General features: G+C 40.7%; 1 long non-coding RNA gene across 1 annotated transcript in view; it reads right to left on the reverse strand.

Annotated features, from left to right (window-relative positions):
• Positions 1-2,163: 2,163 nt before the first annotated feature.
• The window catches only part of LOC138736790 (uncharacterized), a 45,571-nt gene continuing 34,198 nt past the window's right edge, over positions 2,164-13,536 (reverse strand). The window contains exons 2-3 of the long non-coding RNA XR_011340576.1: positions 10,866-10,970; positions 2,164-2,373 (exon numbers count right to left, since the gene is read on the reverse strand). This is a non-coding gene — a long non-coding RNA (uncharacterized lncRNA). The remainder of the gene's footprint in view (positions 2,374-10,865; positions 10,971-13,536) is intronic.

Here is a 13,536-nt window from a genome sequence, read left to right on the forward strand (position 1 = left end):
ATGTACCAGGAATAAGATTGCTCAAATATGCCAATCAGAATTTCTTATCAGTTTCAGATTTCCTGCCTATTGGCATCAGGTTGTAAGCAGCATAACCAGCGCTCCATAATTCTCTTGATCAGCTATGGAAGTGAGGTTGTTTGGTGTGTTTAAGGCAGAGTTATTTGATTAGTCAGGGCATTAAGTGTTATGGGGAGAAAGCCAGGGAATGGGGCTGAATGGGCAGATGGATCTAGAATGGCAGAGCCGACTCAATGGACCATTGGACCTCCTTCTGCTCCTATATCTTGTGATTTTGTGATCCTCTTAATAGTGAGGTAATCCTCCTCACACTAACTTGTTGCAAGTTAGTGCACAGTGTCAACCAAATGAGAATATTTCTTGCAAATCATCCAACCTAATTTACTGCATTTGGGGTATCCTGTGTGGCTTCCTCTACATTGATGAGATGAAGATTGGGTGTCCATGTCACTGAACACGTACACTCTGTGAGTTTAAACTTGAACTTCCTGAAGTTAACTATTCTATATCTTCCAACGATTCCACCAATGAAGATGCATTAAGCCAAAGATAGTCCTTGGCCTCATCTATTGTCAGCAAGTTGCTAAAAGTGAATTGTGGAAAACCACATAATATTCCTCATGGACCACCTTAAACCTAATGGCACGGACATTGATTTTTGTGTAATTTTTAGTAACCCCTACCCTCATCCAACTCCACCATATCCAACTCTTCATTCTTATTTGGCTTGGCTTCACAGATGAAGATTTATGGAGGGGTAATATCCACGTCAGCTGCAGGCTCGTTTGTGGCTGACAAGTCCGATGCAGGACAGGCAGACACGGTTGCAGCGTTTGCAAGGGAAAATTGGTTGTTTGGGGTTGGGTGTTGGGTTTTTCCTCCTTTGTCTTTTGTCAGTGAGGTGGGCTCTGCGGTCTTCTTCAAAGGAGGTTGCTGCCCGCCGAACTGTGAGGCACCAAGATGCACAGTTTGAGGCGATATCAGCCCACTGGCGGTGGTCAATGTGGCAGGCACCAAAAGATTTCTTTAGGCAGTCCTTGTACCTCTTCTTTGGTGCACCTCTGTCTCGGTGGCCAGTGGAGAGCTTGCCATATAACACGATCTTGGGAAGGCGATGGTCCTCCATTCTGGAGACGTGACCTACCCAGTGCAGTTGGATCTTCAGCAGTGTGGATTCGATGCTGTCGGTCTCTGCCATCTCAAGTACTTCGATGTTGGTGATGAAGTCGCTCCAATGAATGTTGAGGATGGAGCGGAGACAACACTGGTGGAAGCGTTCTAGGAGCCATAGGTGATGCCGGTAGAGGACCCATGATTCGGAGGCATTCAGGAGTGTGGGTATGACAATGGCTCTGTATACACTTATCTTTGTGAGGTTTTCAGTTGGTTGTTTTTCCAGACTCTTTTGTGTAGTCTTTCAAAGGCGCTATTTGCCTTCATTACATACTCTTCATTACATACTCCTGAACTTCACTCTCTCTCTGACTCTCTCCCTCTCTCTTGCAAAAATATTATGGGTTTGTCATTTTCCTAATTATCCCACCAGCCAAACCCCACACAGCTGCAAAGACTGATATTCCCATCTTGGCTCTATTTTCCACTAACTCCTCTATAAGTGCACACATTTTTTTTCAGTACCCTATTTTGGCTTTCACACCGTGCTTTGTTCCATTTTGCAATTAAAATACAGTCTATCTTTATTTTACACCTTGCAGTCTATCCTAATCCAAAATCTTCAGAAAAAAAAAGACTCAAGATGCGGACACAAGGTTTAATTTCTCTGATGTCATTTTGAGTAAGCTATGAATAATTTAACTATCCCAAACTAGCGGAGTAATAATCTGGCATTTGATATCATTACTTGGCTCTGGATCTGTTGATACAGATCAGACAGGAGAAAAGAGCTGGAACAAATTTCATTGTGAATTGTACCCTATAGTGTATATTCTACATAAGGGATATTTGTGTCAACATGAAGTGTTCCATTATCCTGATTAATGAATGCACACAATGGTGCTGTGTTCAATATTTCACTTTGCAGTTCAGTATTAAAGTCATCTAAACTTATTAATGCTACCATATAAACAAACAAAAAAAAATAGAGAGCATGGGTAAATGTTGCTGGAATACATATTGCTTCTCACAATTTTTTCTTTATTGTTGAAACAGCTCTAAACAGGAAAGGAACAGTTTTTTTTTTCTCCCTCCGGCTTGAGTCGCCCCTGGCAGGAAATTCTTTGCAGCTGGACTGCTGACCACCTGTGACACCAACATTCAATAGCTGGATATCCTGTTGTGAAACGCGGTGCAAAAGATGTGCATCAGAACCATGAAGGATGCCCTGCTGGGGAACTAAAAGGAAACAAGAGACTCCAGTCACTGTAAATTCCAGAGTCTACTCACATTCAGAACTAACAAGTCTACAAAGTGTTGGCAACATAAAGATTCAAGTATGCTACAGCTTGTTGACTTAGAATACAAATTGCAAACCATTTGTGAAAACTGCAAACATCTTCTTAAGAATGAGCCAAATTATTTCACCTACTATCCAAGAGCAGCTGACAGTGAAGAATATTTTTCCAACTCTTCTGTCTGGACTTGAGCCCAGAGTTCAAAGGTTAAAGAACACTGCTCAACTTACTACGTAGTCTCTCACATAATAATTTTCTTCTATCATTCAACTAATTTTTCCCCTGAAGTATGATGAAAATGTTTCCTTTGAATACACTCGAAAAGGGACCTACCTGCACCTTTCAATTATTTCAGTGGAATGGTGAACCTTTTTGTGTCCTTTTAAAGAAAACACCATAAACAGCTCACTCTTACTTTGCTTGAATGTCATCCAGAGGTAAAGTGATTTCATTTGTGGGGTTAGACAGACACAAGTATGATGGTACATTTGCAGAACCAATTTAAAGAAAGCATTGGGAGGATCAAATCCAGGTTCAGCTTGCATCTGATTTTTACAAATGAACACCATGCATCAAATCTCCAGTACAGCTTGCTAGTATCCAATAGCAGAAAATCATTCAACTTGATTTAGTTCCACAAGTATCTTAAAATCCTCTTGTCTCGTTGTGAGTAGCTGCCTGTATTCCTTTCCACAATCATTAGTTATGCAGCTCAAAAGTCACTACAACTGGTATTTGGAAGTAGCATGAATAACACGTACTTTGCGCCTTTTTGCAATTAGGGATCCAGAAATGGCATAAAATTTTCATATTTAAACACAGTGTTGCATGTTTTGTTTGAAATGAAAGTCAGGCAAGCAAATGGACAGCAAGGTTGCTCTCAAATATTCTACAGTTGCTGCTAGTGAGAATGAGAATGGTTCTAATTAAAAATCCTCTTCTAAGAGTTCAAAAGAATTCCTCAAGAACATATTTAATAAATTGACTGTCTTTTGTTAAGCCGAGCTGAGTCATAGATAATAGACAAATCAGTTAGAAGTCTTCCTGTTATTTCCCATTATGTGGTTTGTGTTTGATCTTGAATTAAGATGGGATTGGCTGTAATGCGTCCCATTAAGGTATTTAGCCAATATTAATTAATTAGACATAAGTGGCAATTAATAATTTGTTACTTAATCATAAAGGGACCAGTATCCCACAATAAATCAGTATCTTTGAGAACGAGAGGAACATTAAAAGGTTAAGCATATGTAATTAATCTAATAAATAAGGTGCTGGCTGTGACCCTTTCAGAAAAATAGCAGTGCGCTGCTTTAGGAAATCACAATGAGGAGCTAACTTAATATTAGTTGAAACTGGAGAAACTAGAACAGAACTAATCATATGTGATGCAACTAAGTAAAAGCTTGAAAATATTTCCTGTAATGCATTCATCTATTTTCAAAGCCAACAGGATGCGGGTGTGCTTGTCAGAAAAAAAAAACTCAGATCCTTCCAGTTCAAGGTCCTTTAAAATGACCCCCTGCTTTCATTCTATCAGAGCCCCAATCCTTTCCAGGCTCCATTCAACATGCTCAACTTCTGGCTCACCTTCCTGTTCAAAGAAGGCTCAATGGGGAGATTCAGTGGCATGGTATCGTTTATTTCCTGAGAATTGCTCATTTCTGGAGTAACGTGATTGAGATCACTTCCATGTCAAACTCTGCCATACTGGAAATTTCAACGGGTGCTTCCAGTCACAAATAATTTTTATGCTGATGAAGACGTATGTGGGATGACTCCATTCTACATTATGCATCCTTTTAGAGTATTGCCCATTAAATTGTGTTACCTTGCGCAACAGGAAAGCCATTACTGTGTACACTGGAACAAATATATTTTCACAGCAACAGGGTCATTTGAAACGAACACCCCTGAACAGATTTCAGCTCAGTGGCTCAGTTATGTCTTCAAGGATGTTATTGAGCTGGAAAGGGTTCAGAAAAGATTCACAAAGGTGTTACTGTGACTGGAGGGCTTGAGTTACAAAGAGAGACTGGATAGCTTGGGACATTTTCCCTCTGGAATCCAGAAGGCTGAGACGTGACTTTATAGAGGTAAAATAAAATCATGAGGGGCAGAGATAAGGTGAATGATCAGTCTTTTTCCCAATGGGGGGAAGAAATGGGGGTGGGTTAACGAAAGCCAGAGAAATCTATATTAATGCCATCCTATTGAAAGGTGCCCAGTCAGAAGATGAGATGATGTTCCTCCAATTTAGTGGTCTCAATCTGGTAATACATGAGTCCATGGGCAGACAGGTCGGAAAGGGAATGGGATGGAGAATTGAAATGGGTGGCCATAAGTGGATCATCTCTTGCAGTTACAGGTCTAAGTCCCAAGAGAATGATTGGTGGGAAGAGAGGAGTGGACAAAGGAGTCAAGGAGGAAGTGGTCCCTGCAGAAGATGGAAAGGGGAGGAGAGGGGAAAATGTGTCGAGTGGTGGTATCACATAGTAGGTAGTGTAAATGGTGGTGGAGGATGTGTTGGATGCAGAGGCTGGAGGAGTGGTAAGTGAGGACAAGAGGAATTCTGTCCTTGTTGCGTGGGGTAGGGGAGAGGGTCGGAGAGAGTCAGGGCAGATGTGCGAGTAATGGAGGATATCCGGTTGAGTGCTGAGTTGATGTTGGTAGAGGGAAGGTTACATGATTTGAACAAGGAGGACATCTCTGATGAGGTGGCATGGAAGTCCTCATCCTGGCTGCAGATATGAAGGAGATGGAGGAATAGAAAGGATGGAATGGAATCCTTGCAGGGGACAGTGTATGAAGAGGTGTAGTCAAGGTAGTTTTTAGAGGATGTTGTCGAGAGTTTGTCTCCTGAGATTGAGACAGAGAGATTGAGGAAAAGGAGAGTGTTGCTAGAGATGGACCAAATGTATTTTAGTTTGGGGAGGAAGTTGGCAGCAAAGTGATGAAGCCAACGAACTCATAATGGGTACATGAGGCAGTACCAAAGTTGTCATCGATGTAGCAGAGGAAGAGTTAAGGGGCCTTGCCTGTGTAGGCTTGTAGTATGGCTTGCTCCACATAGCCAACAATAAGGCAGGAATAGCTGGGGTCCATGCGGGTATCCATGGCTTCTCCTTTAACCTGGAGAAGGTGCGATGAGACATAGGATAAATTATTGAGGGCGAGATCAAGTTCAGCTACCTGGAGGAGGGTGCTGGTGGAGAGGGACTGGTTGCTTCTATTGATGAGAAAAAAAAACAAAGGGCTTTGAGGCCTTCATTATGGGGAATGGAAGTGTCTAGGGATTGGATATCCAAGGTAAATATGAGGCAATTGAATTAAGGGAACTGGAAGTTGTTGAAGTGATGGAGGGTGTGAGAAGTATCCCAGATGTAGGTGGACTGGATCAGAGAGGACAAAACAGAGTCAGGGTAAGCAGAGATCAATTTGGTGGGGCAGGAGCATTCAGACACGATGGATCTGCCAGGACAATTAGGTTTGTAGATTTTGGGTAGGAGGTAGAAACAGCCAGTATGTGGTTGGGAAACAATAAGGTTAGAGGCTGTGTCAGGGAGGTGATCAGAAGTAATGAGTTCAGTGATGGTGCATGATACAGTAGTTTAATGAGTTTTGGTGGGGTCCTGTTGGAGGATTAAGTAAGTGGAGATGTCTGAGAGTTGTCATCCTGCTTCAGCCAGATAAACATCAGTGCATCAGGCCACAGCAGCACCACCCTTGGCTGCAGGTTTGATGGTGAAGTTCGGATTGGTTGGGGGAGAATGGAAGACCAGGCCTTCTGAGGGGGTGAGATTGGAATGAGTGAGGGGAATAGTGAAGTTGATACGGTTGATGTCACAGAGGCAGTTGGAAATATAAAGGTCCAGAGCAGGTAGAAGACCAGAACAAAGCGTCCAGGAGAAGCAAACTGTAGAAGAGGGTGGGGAATTATAGTTGTGGAAGTAAGCATACAAGAAATATGCCAATGAAGGAAGAGTTCAACATCAAGGCAAGTGTGGAACTCATTAAGGTGTGGATGAAGGGGGGGACAAAAATAAGGCCTCTACTGAGGACAGAGTTTTCAGTCACTGAGAGGAGAAAGTCAGAGGGGATGGTGAAGACCAGGAAGTGGTTACAGGGAGTTTCAATGAAGTGGAGGGTGTAGGGGAGGGGAGGAGGATGGGTGGATGAGGAGATGGTGGGCAGGAAATGTTCAAGGGAGGATGGGGAGGGTTGGGAATGTCAGAGGGTGGAGAGAGAGAGAGAGGACCGTGCAATCCAGGAGCCAGGGAGGGTGTTTGTGATGGAGGCTCGGTCCTATAGGTCACAGGGGCCAAGGTGGAAACCCGAATCTGTAGCTTGGATCTGTCGGTCACCAAGTACAGGATGAAGGCTTGATCCTATAAGTCATCAGGGCTAAGGTAGAGACCTGCATCAGGAGCTCGATCCTGTAAAGTGCCAGGGCCAAAGTGGAGACCCAGGTGGGGGGTCCCCAAGGTGGAAGTCTCCAGAGATGCAAACTTCCAATCCTTGATGGATGCCAGATGTGCGCAGAAATGGCAGTTGAATGTCTAGATCCAGCGGAGATGAAGTGTAGGAGTTGTTCATTGCAGATCATGGCGAATGAGCTATGGTAGTTTGTGGATGAGTTGGTTTGAAATTCTGTTGCTGAGGCAAAGCTGATTACAACTCTGACATCAATTTCCCTGCTATCCCTGTGTTTCAGGATAGATTGCAGGGCCAGGGAGATAAAGCTTTTGCTGTGGACCTGTTGCAATGATAGGAACATTTTAGTGAAGCAAAGCCAAACCAGACATTTTTATCAAACATGCTAAGAAGTGTATTGCTGTTGCAGTAGGGAGAACCAACTGCCATCTTGCAAAATGCCGAATGCCAAATCTCAGACATATCTTTGTATCTCCCTCTGGACTAAGTTCCCAACACTGAATATCAGGATATTAGCTCCTGCACAGTTCCTCAGATCACAACTCAATAGTTACCAAACTTCTTGTGTCCCAGTCCTGCACAGTTTGCTTCTACTTTCTGCCCAGTCATGACTGGTCAGGCAGGTCCATTGTTTCAGCAAGTTCTTGACTTATCAGACCTCTGTCTGGTTCTAATGAAGGATGAAAGGTGCAAAATAATGACAGTTTGGATTTCTGCAGACACTGACTGAATGGTTGTGTTTTTCCTGAATTTTTATTTTTTAATTATGATCTGCATTGGTGGACATATCCTCCTTTACCTTTACCTGATTAACTTTTGTTTCCTCCTGAGCTAGCAATGGTTATTTCTCCTTCATGATAGCCAGCACAGGAGGTGAAAAGTATAGGATAGCAGGAATTGTCCATTCAGCCTCATGGACCTGCTCTGCCATTTAATAAAACAAGGGTTGATCTGAGAAAATAGATGAGATGTGGTTACTGAAATTCTGTTGGTATTCTAATCTAAGAAACATCTAAAAGCAAATCCAGTTCTGTGCAAGCTGAGTGCTAAAACCAGAGCTGCTAATATTTTTCTCTGATATAAATGAAATCTTTCAGACTTTTGATCCTCATAAAATCTTCATATTTGCCATAATATTCAACAGATGAGAATTTCAAACTCAGGTAGATTGGTTTTCTTTTCAGTCATTTTTCAGTTCTTGTAATATACTGGCAAAGTCAGCAATTATTTTATATTATGAAGGTGGGTGTGATAGCTGTCTTCTAGAATCACTGCATCCTCTGTTGGAGGCACTCCCACAATTCAGTTGGGGAAGGAATTCCAGGTTTTGGACTCATTATTGATGAAGAGCCAGCAAAAAAATTCCAAACCAGGATTATGCAATTTTGAAGTGAAGATGTGGGAGGTGATATCATTGTGCACCTCTCGGCCTTGATCCTTCTTGGTGTTAAAAAATACTACACATTTGAGAGATGCTGTTGAAATAGAATTGCTGACTTGCTGCCGTGTATTTTGTGACTAACAATTAGTGCAATGTTGTGCTCAAGTGGTGGAAGATAAGAAGGTTTAAGATGGTGAATGATGTGACATTCAAGTGGATTGCTTTGTCTTGGATAATGTTGATATTCTTGACTATTGCTGGAGTAACTTACTTTCATGCCAACGGAACATATTCCATCACACTTATGATGTGTGATCTGTGATTTGGTGTGGATGGAGGAAAATCGTTTGCCATAGGATATACAATTTCTCACTAAATCTTTTACACTTGGTTTTTACATTTGAATTGAATTGTTTATTATCATATGTTCTCAGATATAATTTAAAATCTTGGTTTTGCACTTTATTCAGGCAGGTCAATATATATATAGCAAAACAGGTAGCTTAAAACAAAAGTGCAGGGTACAGTGTTAAAGAGAAAATAGAGTTTAAAAATACAAAGCAAGGCAAGAAATCATCTCATGTGGCTAGCAAAGTTATTTTTCTGGTTATTGGTGACTCCTGTTTTTTTTAAATTTGGTGATCGTAATGTTTGGCCATCTTAGAATTAGTAAATAGACCATAGCAAGCTCCATTAAAACAAAAGGTCATTTAGGGCAGAAGAAGCTATTGTATAAAATACAGCTGTCCAATTTCTCTTCACATATGTTTCCATATTATTCATTGGTAACATTCCAGAACTAGTAAGGGCGATCACACCCTTTCTTTAGCAATGATTTTTTTTTTCTGCAATTTTCTTCTCCCATGGTAGACAATTGGGAAGAAGTATTTTCAAATTCCAGAATCTATGGGTAATGTTCTTTAGTCTAATTAATAACAAGGCTAAGCAGACCACCGTCCTCTAGAGACAACAGATGGAATAGTTTATTTCTAACGTTCACAAGATCCAAACTTTTAGAAGGTTTTATAGTAACCATATCTCATTGCTGCATTTACACTTTATCATCAATAATTCCTGAAGTTTGAAAGGATTTTGGTTGTGTACTGATTTTACATCAGTGGGTATCATTCTATTTTGTTATTTCTTTGGCTTGGCTTCACGGACGAAGATTTATGGAGGGGTAATGTCCACGTCAGCTACAGGCTCGTTTGTGACTGACAAGTCCGATGTGGGACAGGCAGACACGGTTGCAGTGGTTGCAAGGGAAAATTGATTGGTTGGGATTGGGTGTTGGGTTTTTCCTCCTTTTTATTTTGTCAGTGAGGTGGGCTCTGCGGTCTTCTTCAAAGGAGGTTGCTGCCTGCCGAACTGTGAGGTGCCAAGATGCACGGTTTGAGGCGATATCAGCCCACTGGCGGTGGTCAATGTGGCAGGCACCAAGAGATTTCTTTAGGCAGTCCTTGTACCTCTTCTTTGGTGCACCTCTGTCACTGTGGCCAGTGGAAAGCTCGCCATATAACACGATCTTGGGAAGGCGATAGTCCTCCATTCTGGAGACGTGACCTACCCAGCACAGTTGGATCTTCAGCAGCGTGGATTCGATGCTGTCAGCCTCTGCCATCTCGAGTACTTCGATGTTAGGGATGAAATCGCTCCAATGAATGTTGAGGATGGAGCGGAGACAACGCTGGTGCAAGCGTTCTAGGAGCCCTAGGTGATTCCGGAAGAGGACCCATGATTCGGAGCCGAACGGGAGTGTGGGTATGACAACGGCTCTGTATACGCTAATCTTTGTGAGGTTTTTCAGTTGGTTATTTTTCCAGACTCTTTTGTGTAGTCTTCCAAAGGCACTATTTGCCTTGGCGAGTCTGTTGTCTATCTTGTTGTCGATCCTTGCATCCAATGAAATGGTGCAGCCGAGATAGGTAAACTGGTTGACCGTTTTCAGTTTTGTGTGCCTGATGGAGATGTGGGGGGGCTGGTAGTCATGGTGGGGAGCTGGCTGAAGGAGGACCTCAGTTTTCTTCAGGCTGACTTCCAGGCCAAACATTTTGGCAGTTTCCGCAAAACAGGACATCAAGCGCTGAAGAGCTGGCTCTGAATGGGCAACTAAAGCGGCATCATCTGCAAAGAGTAGTTCACGGACAAGTTGCTCTTGTGTCTTGGTGTGAGCTTGGAGGCGCCTCAGATTGAAGAGACTGCCATCCGTGCGGTACCGGATGTAAACAGCGTCTTCATTGTTGAGGTCTTTCATGGCTTGTTTCAGCATCATGCTGAAGAAGATTGAAAAGAGGGTTGGAGGTATATCACAAATTCACCAATTTCTCTGAATTAGATTTAATTTGATGGCAGTGAAATAGGTCCAAAAGTCCCAGAATTCTAAGTACAATAAGATTTCAGAATGCAGTCAACAACATATTACTGTATTTATCACATTAATGATTTTCAGCTGAACCTAATAATATCCATATCATTTTGCAATCTGCTATTCTCATAAAGAATTTCATCATATTAAATTGAAGCCCATCTTCTATCACATAATCAAAGACCTTTTCAGTCAAATATTTCCACAGAGAAAATAGTATAACATTTGGTTAAATTTGGCAAAGCGTGCTCACCATTCATGATTGAAGAGTTTTTTTTTTCCATTTTGATTCAACATCAGTTTTCATAATTTATGTACATAAATTGCAAATTAAGCAGTTTTGATTCCAGATATAGATCTGTTGTAAGAGAATTGAAGTGAAAATGGGTAAATATGCATTTATATTTTACCCCTGTTGTATTTATAAACCCTCTGGTGACCTACATTCTGGAGACATGAACAGAATGAGTGTGGCAATAATGGATGTATTGGTTATCACATTTCACAATTCAACAGATTCTGGATCACTTCCAGAGTTTCAAAATTAACAAAAAAATAACTATTATTTAAAAATGGGGAGAGAAAATTATACTTTCTGCAGAGTCCACTGCCCAATGAAATTTGTATTATCTCGGGAGATGTTTGCCAAGAAAAGGAGCTTTACACAACTAACATTCTTGCTTTAACAATGTTTGTCTCACTAATGCAAGGTTTAAGGGCATGAAATGGAATAAACATTCGTTTCTACAAAAGTCCCAACTGTTTGTAGCCTTACTTGATCTTCCCTTGTATCTGTTCAATGCCTTGAAGAAGGCAAGACCTTCATTAGCCAAAGCAGCACAAGACTTTTAATAATAGCTTTAATTTTGAACATAGGCAAGAGTGGTTCAAGCTGGGTATTATCTGCTAATTTATCAACCAGATCACCAGCTTGGTAAGAAGATGTCCAACAGGACAGTCATGCGTTGAAGGCAGTCCAAATGCAGGCCCTTCCAATTATTTTTGGTTTGTCATTATAGCTGACACTAACCTTTCATGATCCTTTGTTTAAGCTGCTGATTGTCTTTATTTTGTACTACAGAGGGCAATATTGTTACAATGGTACCAGTTACTGATGAGATCACACCTTGGATACGCTGCACAATTTTGCTCTCTTATTTAATAAAGATTATACTACATTGGCAGAAGTCACAAATAAATTCATTAAACTAATTCTTAGGATGGAAGAATTGTCCTATATCATGATTAATGACAGAAATTAGATCAATATTCTTCGGCATTTAGAAGAATGAGGGATAATCCTGAGGGCAAGAAATGTGAAAATGTTTTGGCCCACAAGTCTGTGCCACCCATTTACACCCATTTACAAGTTTAGCAGGCCATCAGTTGTGTAGGAACATTCTCCATAGGCTGGTAAACCTCAAGAATTTTCTCTCCCATAGGGTTTTGGAAACAAGATCAGTGGGAAGTATTTGCAAGAGAAGCATTGATAGCAGTCTGTAACCCTATAAACAAACATATTTTGACTCTCTGGAGGAAACTTAAGCATCTAGGGAAAACCCACAAGAACACAGTCAGGCAGGATGAACTCCACACAGACATTACCCACAGGTCAATATTGCAACTGGGTTACGGGAGGTGTGAGGCAGCAGTACTAACCACTGTGCCCCTAGAATTGATCAATGAGAATCTTCCCTTTTTTCTTTGAAATGTGGAGATTAGTAGGTCTGGGATCTAGAATTTCCTGGGAGTTATCTAACCTCTACACCAATTGATTGCAATAGCCAAAATGGTCAGACAATATGTATAGTCTCAGGCACTTTTTCTGATTGCTTTACTATGAACTTATTAATTTAAAATGTGCTTAGAAAAAACAAGGATAAACTAATATAGTACCAAAGAATTACATTAGCCTCTGGATTCAATTTTTCATTTAAACTATAGCATACTATTGAATAATGTATTACTCTCTCCAAATAAAATCTATTGTACTTTTCTTGTATAATCTTTGCATGATGTGAAATATTAATTCTTCAACTCAACTGAGCATTTAACGTGAGTTATGCGCAAGTGGGTAGAAATTTGAACTACCTTAAATCACAAAAGATCATTCAATCAAAAAAGATTTTTGTATTTTACTTAACCTTTCCAATTTTTGAATGGATGTTATTTGCCATATTTTATAACATATGAATCATATTGAAAATCTTTCAAACGAGATAATAGTATTGAAACAAAAACAGACATCACTGGAAATAATCAGTACTTCAGCAATGTCTGCAGAAATAGAAATCATGTTAATATTTCAGCTTAAAGACCATTCATTAAAGCTTGAACTACCTGGAGATTTAACATTTTTTAAGCAGATATTAAGCCAGAGACCATTGAGGTATGCAGAGGAATAACGGAGGATATGGTGTACAGGGTTAAAAAAAAGTTTTTAAAAATGAAAGGCAAAAATGATTAAATGGTGAAGGGAATGATTGTATGAACATTCAACCCTTAACCAATTTAATGAAGAAGGTATACAATGGCAAGCATCCACTCTTGAGAAGCATGGTGAGATTCTCACTATTAGCTCATACATTTGGAAGAAAAATTAATCAAAGACATCTGAAAAGATTTAGTTAATAGAGACTAGATTCTGAGAACCAAAAGTGCTGCCATGCAACACAAAAAAAAAACCTGGAGAGTAATTTAACTTCAGAGTCAAAGATATATGGTAGCTCACTAGAAATTAGATTTAATCACCCCTCACACTCCAAAGATTGTCCAGCCTCTCCTTGTATCTAATATTCTCCAAATGCATGCAAAATCCTGGCCATCATCTTCTGCACACTTCCCAAACCTTCCATGTCATTGCTAGAATTTGGTGCCTGGATCTGCACACCATAGTCCAAAAGTGACCTAATCAGAGTTTTATA

The sequence above is a fragment of the Narcine bancroftii genome, chromosome 6 (assembly GCF_036971445.1).
Source record: "Narcine bancroftii isolate sNarBan1 chromosome 6, sNarBan1.hap1, whole genome shotgun sequence".
NCBI classification, from domain to species: Eukaryota; Metazoa; Chordata; class Chondrichthyes; order Torpediniformes; family Narcinidae; genus Narcine; species Narcine bancroftii.